This window comes from Ictalurus furcatus, chromosome 5 (assembly GCF_023375685.1).
Source record: "Ictalurus furcatus strain D&B chromosome 5, Billie_1.0, whole genome shotgun sequence".
Taxonomy (NCBI): domain Eukaryota; kingdom Metazoa; phylum Chordata; class Actinopteri; order Siluriformes; family Ictaluridae; genus Ictalurus; species Ictalurus furcatus.
In genome coordinates, this window is record NC_071259.1 from 33,041,661 (window position 1) to 33,051,276 (window position 9,616).

Genomic DNA, 9,616 nt, shown 5'->3' on the forward strand with positions numbered 1-9,616 from the left:
TTGTGTTTTAACTCTTAAAGGGCCACGTTCAAATAAATTAATTAGAGAAACTCAAAGGGGACACAAACTTTAGAGCAGAGAACTGCTGACTGAGAATCTGAATGTCAAAGAACTTTAAAGAAACCGACATAATGCTATATAATATTATTTTTAAAATGATGATTCCATTAGATATGTGAAGAAACTTTCAAATAAGGCGACTGGAGGAAGTTTGAAGGGTTCTGTTAGTGGGACATGCTGTAACCTCTAAAATTCATTAATCAGTCATTTCATTCATTCATTAACAAGCTTCTGTGATCCATTTGTTTTTTAAGTGTAATTATTTTTTTAGTGTGTGGAGAATTTAAGCCAGAAATGTTTTGGAAGTCAGATTTTTTTTATATTAATGAATGACACAAAAGTTAAATTGGTACTGTTAATTAATGAATACATTTTTTATTTATTAATTACACCTGGGGCCTCGCTGTTAAAGACATCTGTAAGTTTACAGTAAATTTAGATTACAGTTTTAACATTTTCACTGTTTTTCGAGAGCCTCTATTTTATGGTATTAAAACGAAGTCGCAGATCAACCTTTTCTTTTCTAAAGAAGAACTTGTGGTGTAGTGTAGTGAGGAGAGAAGCCACACGAGCGGAGAGACTGAGGTCTGTTGAACAGATAAATCAGAGACGTACGCAGCAGAAACAGACTCAGAGACACACGGATTATAAATAGCAGACGATAGACGTGAGCGCGTCAGCAGCACAGATGACATTGTTTGGAAGAGCTACATGGAGAAGAAGGGAACAGGTTCTAGGGGACTGGGGACCGGTGTTAAACTGGACCGGTATTAAACTGGACCGGTGTTAAACTGGACCGGTATTAAACTGGTTAACTGAAGTGGGTTATGGGAGTGAAGGGGTTAATGTTGCAGGCTCACAGCCGCAGGGTTTCGGGTTCGATCCTGAGATTCACTTCCACATGAATGAAATATGTTTCTTCAGTATACAGGAATTCATCTCTTACACCATCCTCTACTGCACCACCCCCACTACTCCACCCTCTATTGCACCACCCCCACTACACCATCCTCTACTGGACCACCCCCACTACACCATCCTCTACTAGACCACCCCCACCACACCATCCTCTAGTGGACCACCCCCACCACACCACCCCCCACTATACCACCCCCACTACACCATCCTCTACTGGACCACCCCCACCACACCACCCCCCACTATACCACCCCCACTACACCATCCTCTACTGGACCACCCCCACTACACCATCCTCTACTGCACCATCTCCCCTACACCACCCCCACTACACCATCCTCTACTGGACCACCCCCACCACACCCCCCTACTACACCATCCTCTACTGCACCACCCCCACTACTCCACCCTCTATTGCACCACCTCCCCTACACCACCCCCATTACACCATCCTCTACTAGACCACCCCCACCACACCATCCTCTACTGGACCACCCCCGCTACACCATCCTCTACTGGACCACCCCCACCACACCACCCCCACTACACCATCCTCTACTGGACCACCCCCCCCCCCCCCCCACTACACCATCCTCTACTGGACCACCCCCACCACCCCCCCTCCCCACTACACCATCCTCTACTGGACCACCCCCACTACACCATCCTCTACTGGACCACCCCCACCACACCACCCCACTACACCATCCTCTACTGGACCACCCCCACTACTCCACCCCCCACTATACCACCCCCACTACTCCACCCTCTATTGCACCTTCCCCACTACACCACCCTCCACTACTCCACTACACCACGGATAAAATTAAGCATTAAGCAGTTTAACACTAGGGCAATAGATCACACACACACTCTATATAACTGTGAGGATTTTTGTATAGAAATGTCCTGACAGATTAATTACCATAACCGTTGTTTATGGTTGCTGTGTCTATTCCAGTGTACACGTGTTAAAGTACTGTCATATTGTAAGATTTAAAAAAAAAAACACACAGTATTTTACAGGATATATTGATCAGTGCTGCTGGTTTATAAAACGCATAAACACTGCGACGTTTAATAATTCATGTTCCATGATTGAGTTGATATTAGGCTCAGTGTCGCCCCCTGCTGGCGCAAGCAGTGTGTGTGTGTGTGTGTGTGTGTGTGTGTGTGTGTGTGTGAGAGAGAGAGAGAGAGAGTCTGGAGAGAAACAGCTCGTTTAACCCGTCCGTCAGCCGTTAGTCTGCGCGTTCACACACTTTCCCCCGCGCGCGCGCGTGTGAGTGTGTGTGAGTGTGTGTGTGTGTAGGAGAGAAATCAGACCCGGAGATCAGATGGATTTATGAATCGGATGACGGCGCGGGGTTCCAGATGTGCGCGCGACTCCTGTGTGCAGGTAAATCCGAGACAAACTACGCGTTCCTGTGCTTCAGTAACACACACACACACACACACACACACACACACACACACACACACACACCTGTTTCATCACTGCGTTTTATTTACGTTTAAGATAGTTAAGTTATTGATTGTGTGTGTGTGTGTGTGTGTGTGTGTTTGTGTGTGTGCGCTTTCGTGCGCGTTCGTGCGCGCGCACCATCTATATCTGTACATGATCTTATGATAAAGCTTCACTGTACTGTAGTGTGTGTGTGTGTGTGTGTGTGTGTGTGTGTGTTCATGCCTGTGACTCATATGTTCGTCAGTCAACCTGTTTGAGTTTAATACCTTTATTAACCCCCCAGCATTCTGTTCTCTTCTCTCAGTGTAAGTACATCAGCTCTGTGACTTCGGTTCAGTTCTGTCATTATTACACTTATACATTCTAGTCTGTTTTATTTTATTCCATTTTACTCTAGTCTGTTCTCTTCTGTTATTTTCACACTGATACCCCCATACCCCCATGTCATTCTTTACTGTTCATTTTCACACTTCACACGTTCTATTCCATTCGGTTATTTTGACACTTATGGACTTTCTACTCTATTCGATTATTTTCTATTCCATTCTATTCCGTTATTATCAGACTTCTATATTCCATTCTATTCCGTTATTATCAGACTTCTATATTCCATTCTATTCCGTTATTATCAGACTTCTATATTCCATACTATTCCGTTATTATCAGACTTCTATATTCCATTCTATTCCGTTATTATCAGACTTCTATATTCCATTCTATTCCGTTATTATCAGACTTCTATATTCCATTCTATTCCGTTATTATCAGACTTCTATATTCCATTCTATTCCGTTATTATCAGACTTCTATATTCCATTCTATTCCGTTATTATCAGACTTCTATATTCCATTCTATTCCGTTATTATCAGACTTCTATATTCCATTCTATTCCGTTATTATCAGACTTCTATATTCCATTCTATTCCGTTATTTGTACTCTGATACTTTCTATTCTAATCTATTCTATTCTGCTATTTAGAAAACAAACGTACACATGATATTTTATTTTGTTTAGTTTTATTCTGTTCTATTCTGTAATTATTACACTGGCACGTTCTCAGGTGCGGACTGGGAACACAAAGCAGCCCGGGAATCTGCTGTCAAGCGGCTTGTGATAATTTGATATACCCCTTTTTTTTTAAAAAAAACAACACAGATTTAGCATAAAGTTCTCTAAATGTTCGTGCACGGAGTCTGAGTAGTTAAAGCTTGGAAATGGTCAGACCTGCAGCGCTGTGGGACGCTATAGCATAGAGACTGAAACCCCAAAGTTAACAAAAACACGTTGGTCTGTAGTTAGTTCATTAGGCTAGTTCACAGGAGATAGCATGTGTGCACGACAACCTGCTCCCTGCTCACTCCACTCTGACGTCTCGGTCTCTTCGCCACCGTCCTCATCACCACCTGCAGACTGCTTAAATGAATCCCTTATTTTAGCACACTTTTCGACGTCAGCCAGCAAAGACCTTTTCTTTTTTTGGTGCACCTCTGCAGCGCCGGCTGCGGGTTTCCTCTTTCTGTCCATGTTTCGGCAACGGGTGCTCGATTCTAACTGCCCGAGTGCTAGTTCTTTCATTCAGTTTGAGATGCTATCGGGAAGAAACCGTGAGAGGAACCCGACTCAGAAGGGAACCCGTCCTCATCTGGGTGACACCGGATAGTGCGATTATAAATAAATACACCCCTTCCAATAATGTGCTAATACCACATGCTGAAATAGTGCAGTTTCTACAGGAAGTCTGTTTTGTTGAACTTCTCCACTGTTCACTGATGGAGACTCGAGTGGTTGTAGTGCTAAAGCTATCACAGCATAACTGTTCATATGAACTGAGGTCCAAAGCCATCTTTATGGTGTTTAAGTGGAACCATCCTCAGTAATCTCAGTGATCTTTAGTCTGCACCATGTGGGACATCCTCAGCAGCAGCATGTGACTTCCAACTGATGAGAACTCCAACCAGAAGTAGAGCATCAGGATGGATCAGGCAGGTCCGGAGAGCAGAAGGGGTCAGGAACACTGGCATCTCAGGAGTATCATGTGTAGCTCGACAAAGTGGGAGAGAGAGATATAGAAGAGAGAGAGTCTAATTAGTTAAGACCAAAACTTCTCTCAGGTACTGTGGCGCGAGACCATTTACTTCTTTATAGATCAGTAGTAGTATATTATAATCAATGCGAGATTTCACTGGGAGCCAATGCAGTGTGGATAAGATCGGGGTGATGTGGTGGTATCTTCTGGTTCTAGTTAGGACTCTAGCAGCTGCATTCTGGACTAACTGGAGCGTGTTTCTGCTCCTACTGGAACATCCAGACAGTAAGGCATTACAGTAATCTAATCTAGAGGTGACGAAAGCATGAACTAGTATTTCCGCATCATGTAGTGACAATATGTTTCTTATTTTAGAAATATTTCTGAGATGAAAGAAGGCTATCCTAGTAATATTATCTACATGAGCATCAAATGATAGACTGGAGTCAATAATCACTCCAAGGTCTTTAACTGCTGCACATGATGAAACAGAAAACCATCCAGAGTTACTGTGAGATCAGAAAGATTACTTCTAGCTACACGTGGGCCTAATAAAAGTATTTCTGTCTTATCAGAATTAAGTACAAGGAAGTTAATAAGCATCCAACGTCTAATGTCTGTTACACATTCCTCAACTTTACTAAGCTGCTGTCTGTCCTCTGGCTTCGCTGAAACATACAGCTGTGTATCATCAGCATAACAGTGGAAGATAATTCCATGTTTACGAATAATTTGACCTAGAGGGAGCATATATAAAGTAAAGAGCAGTGGGCCTAAAACAGAACCCTGTGGAACACCAAATTTAACCTCGGTATGCGTGGAGAAGTCTCCATTTACATCTACGACCTGATAACGATCGGTCAGATAAGACCTGAGCCAGGAGAGGACTGTTCCCTTAATGCCAACAACATTTTCTAATCTATCAAGGAGAATAGTGTGATCTATAGTATCAAAAGCTGCACTAAGGTCCAGTAACACAAGCAGCGAGACACAACCCTGATCAGAGGTCAGTAGAAGGTCGTTTACTACTTTAACTAACGCTGTCTCTGTGCTATGATGAGGTCTAAACCCTGACTGATACATTTCATGAATGTTATTCCTGTGTAAGTACGAGCATAACTGCTGTGTACAACCTTTTCTAAGATCTTGGAGATGAAGGGGAGATTTGATATCGGTCTATAGCTGGACAGTTCACAGGTGTCGAGGTCAGGTTTTTTAATCAAGGGCTTAATAACAGTGTGTGTGTGTGTGTGTGTGTGTGTGTGTGATACAGTATGAGTGTAAAGTGTTGAGCTCTTGTGTGATCTGCTGCGTGTCCTGCTGTTTGTCGTAAACGATGATGTTTCACCTCATTACTCACGGCCGTGTGTTACTATAGAGGAGACCAGCGTGTCTATACACTGGTGTGAAATTCTCTCGTTTCTAAACGAGCAGCTCTTTAATTCCACGCAGACGACGAAGATCACAGACGTGCAAATCGTTCACTTTTCCTGGTGAGCGCGTGGTGGGACGGACCGACGTGCTTCCGCGTCGTCATGGAGACGAGGGTCGGAGTGAAATCGCCCTGTTTTGTGCATGTTTTTAGTGCTAATTGGCCTTTTGATGATGCGTGAAGACGGGTTTTAGCCTCTTCAGAAATCCGGCTCTGTGTGGAGACGAGTGGAGTCGTGCTGCAGTTCAGTACAGAAACCAAGACTTTATTTCCTGCAGAACTGAATAAAACCCTAATCCTAAACACAATTCTATTCTATTCAACATTATCACACAATTCTACTCCAGCCCATTAATCAATTATTGTACTTTTAGATTCTATTAAAATATTATGACACATTTCTAATCTATTATATTTAGCTATTATTCTGCAATTCTATTCTGTCCTGTTAAGCTATTTTTACTCAGTTCTGTTCAATTCTATTAAGCGAAATTATTATTATTATTATTATTATTATTATTATTATTATTATTATAACACACAATTCTGTCCTCTTCTCTTCATTATAATTACACAGTTCTACTCTATTATCACATGATTCTATTGCAATAATTCTAACCCGTTACTCAATTCTACTCTATTTTATTCTATTAAGTTTTGAATTATTCCACACGTCTGTTTTCCGTCTATTCCAGTTCCAGTCCACTTCTAATTCTGTTCTCAATTCTATTAAAATGGTTTTGTTTGTTTTTACTCAAAGCACTTTCGGGACACGTTGGGAAAATTATAGACGGTGTACGTCATCGTTTCCATAGTAACAGCTCATGCACAGGGACGTCTACGGCGGAAGCTCCGCTCATAACAAACGGATTAAAAAGCTTCTATAATCGTTGATATCGTTTATTTAAGATTTACGGAAGGAGTCTCCAGTGTCAGAGGTAAAGCTGTAAGTTTTCAGACATCTTCAGGAGTTAACTTACAGATGGTGGCGGCTACATCATCAGCGTCTCTGGCGGCCACGTTTCACTCCTGCTCAGGTTTTTAGCTGCAGCTTTTTCACTCTTTATGTCTATTTGATTAGATCATTCTCTCTCTTATTCTACTCGACCCTCCACCTGACACATTTTTATAAATTCCTCCTCCTCCTCCTCCTCCTCCTCCTCTGAGGCTTTCACTGTGATTACTGAGATTAAATTATAGGCATTTCTGCTAACCACAGGACCAGACGCTGTTCAAGAGGCATAGCGCTTAAACGAGAGAAAAGGTCTCTTTCCCTCAGTCGTGCGTTACACAGCAGACACTCGGCTCTCGGCTGGAGAGAGAGACGCGTTAACTGGTTTGAGCCGAGCCTGTGAGCATTAGCGGGTGTGAAACGGCGGAGACGTTTTGGAGTGTAATTACGGGATGATTAGTCCCGGATCGGAGACTCCAGAAGGAAAAGTTCAGAGAGGCTGAAAAATGTTGAGAGACTTTTAGACCAAAATACTCATTTTAAGTAAGTCTATCTTGAACAAGCGAGTATTCAGTGCTTGTAATAAGCACAACTTGCTTAAATCTTAGCATTTTGGTCCAGTTTTAAGATTGAGTAGCATTTTTAGTGACTAGATATTTACGCTGTTTTCAGGAATTCTTTCCAAGTCAGCTTTGCTTTACCCCACTGGCAGATTATTGTTTTTTAAATTAGATTTAAGCGTGTCTTGATTGTTTGAAGAAAGGCGTTTTTTTGGACTGTAGAACCTGTCAGAGTTCCAAATAGAACCCTTTTTTTGCAAGCCAGGAACCCTTAATTATCCATTAATTACCCTTAAGGGACCCCTTGAGTGGATCAAGTACCAAGAAGCTAAGTGTTAAACTCCTGACAGGATATTAAGATGAAAATAATGAGCAGGGATTTGGAGTGTGTACTGCACACGTACCCAATTAATAAACGTGCTCTTCGAAAACACGGTTCTTCAAGGGTTCTTTAAGGTTTTGTTGGATATTTAAGAGTTTTTATTTCTTGGCAGTAGATAAACACTTTGGTGTAGGGATCTACACTGAACCTGTACGGTGTTCCACAGAAAAGAGCCGACTCAAAAAGCTGACTCAAAGAGCCCCTTGTAGCCCCTCCCATATTTACTATAAAATCGTAGACCCTCCCACATTTACTATAAAATTGTAGCCCCTCCCACATTTACTATAAAATCATAGACCCTCCCACATTTACTATAAAATTGTAGCCCCGCCCATATTTACTATAAAATTGTAGCCCCTCCCATATTTACTATAAAATTGTAGCCCCTCCCATATTTACTATAGAATTGTAGCCCCTCCCACATTTACTATAAAATCATAACCCCTCCCACATTTACTATACAATTGTAGCCCCTCCCACATTTACTATACAATTGTAGCCCCTCCCATATTTACTATAGAATTGTAGCCCCTCCCACATTTACTATAAAATCATAACCCCTCCCACATTTACTATACAATTGTGGCCCCTTCCACATTTACTATAAAATCATAACCCCTCCCACATTTACTATAAAATCATAACCCCTCCCGCATTTACTATAAAATCATAACCCCTCCCACATTTACTATACAATTGTGGCCCCTCCCACATTTACTATAAAATCATAACCCCTCCCACATTTACTATAAAATCATAACCCCTCCCACATTTACTATAAAATCATAACGCCTCCCACATTTACTATAAAATCATAACCCCTCCCACATTTACTATAAAATCATAACGCCTCCCACATTTACTATACAATTGTGGCCCCTCCCACATTTACTATAAAATCATAACCCCTCCCACATTTACTATAAAATCATAACCCCTCCTGCATTTACTATAAAATCATAGACCCTCCCACATTTACTATAAAATTGTATCCCCTCCCACATTTACTATAAATTCATAGCCCCTCCCACATTTAATTATAAAATCATAGCCCCTCCCACATTTACTATAATATCATATCATAACCACTCCCACATTTACTGTAAAATCATAACCCCTCCCACATTTACTATAAAAACGTATCCCATCACACATTTACTATAAAATCATAGACCCTCCCACATTTACTATAAAATTGTAGCCCGTCCCCATTTGCTATAAAATCATAACCCCTCCCACATTTACTATAAAATCATAACCCCTCCCGCATTTACTATAAAATCATAGACCCTCCCACATTTACTATAAAATTGTATCCCCTCCCACATTTACTATAAATTCATAACCCCTCCCACATTTACTATAAAATCATAACTCCTCCCACATTTACTATAAAATCATATCATAACCACTCCCACATTTACTATAAAATTGTATCCCCTCCCACATTTACTATAAATTCATAGCCCCTCCCACATTTAATTATAAAATCATAGCCCCTCCCACATTTACTATAATATCATATCATAACCACTCCCACATTTACTGTAAAATCATAACCCCTCCCACATTTACTATAAAAACGTATCCCGTCACACATTTACTATAGAATTGTAGCCCGTCCCCATTTGCTATAAAATCATAACCCCTCCCACATTTACTATAAAATCATAACCCCTCCCACATTTACTATAAAATCATAACCCCTCCCACATTATAACAAACAATGAGCGTGTGCGTGCGTGCGTGTGCGTGCGTGCGTGCGTGTGCGCGTGTGTGTGCGCGCGTGTGTGTGCGTGTGTGTGTGTGTGTGTGC

The 9,616-nt window shown here is 41.5% G+C and overlaps 1 protein-coding gene across 1 annotated transcript in view; it reads left to right on the forward strand.

The window, feature by feature from the left end:
• Window positions 1-1,945: 1,945 nt before the first annotated feature.
• The window catches only part of LOC128608291 (voltage-dependent R-type calcium channel subunit alpha-1E), a 105,020-nt gene continuing 97,349 nt past the window's right edge, over window positions 1,946-9,616 (forward strand). The window contains 1 exon segment of the mRNA XM_053625927.1: window positions 1,946-2,377. The gene's annotated coding sequence lies outside the window, so the exon portion shown is untranslated.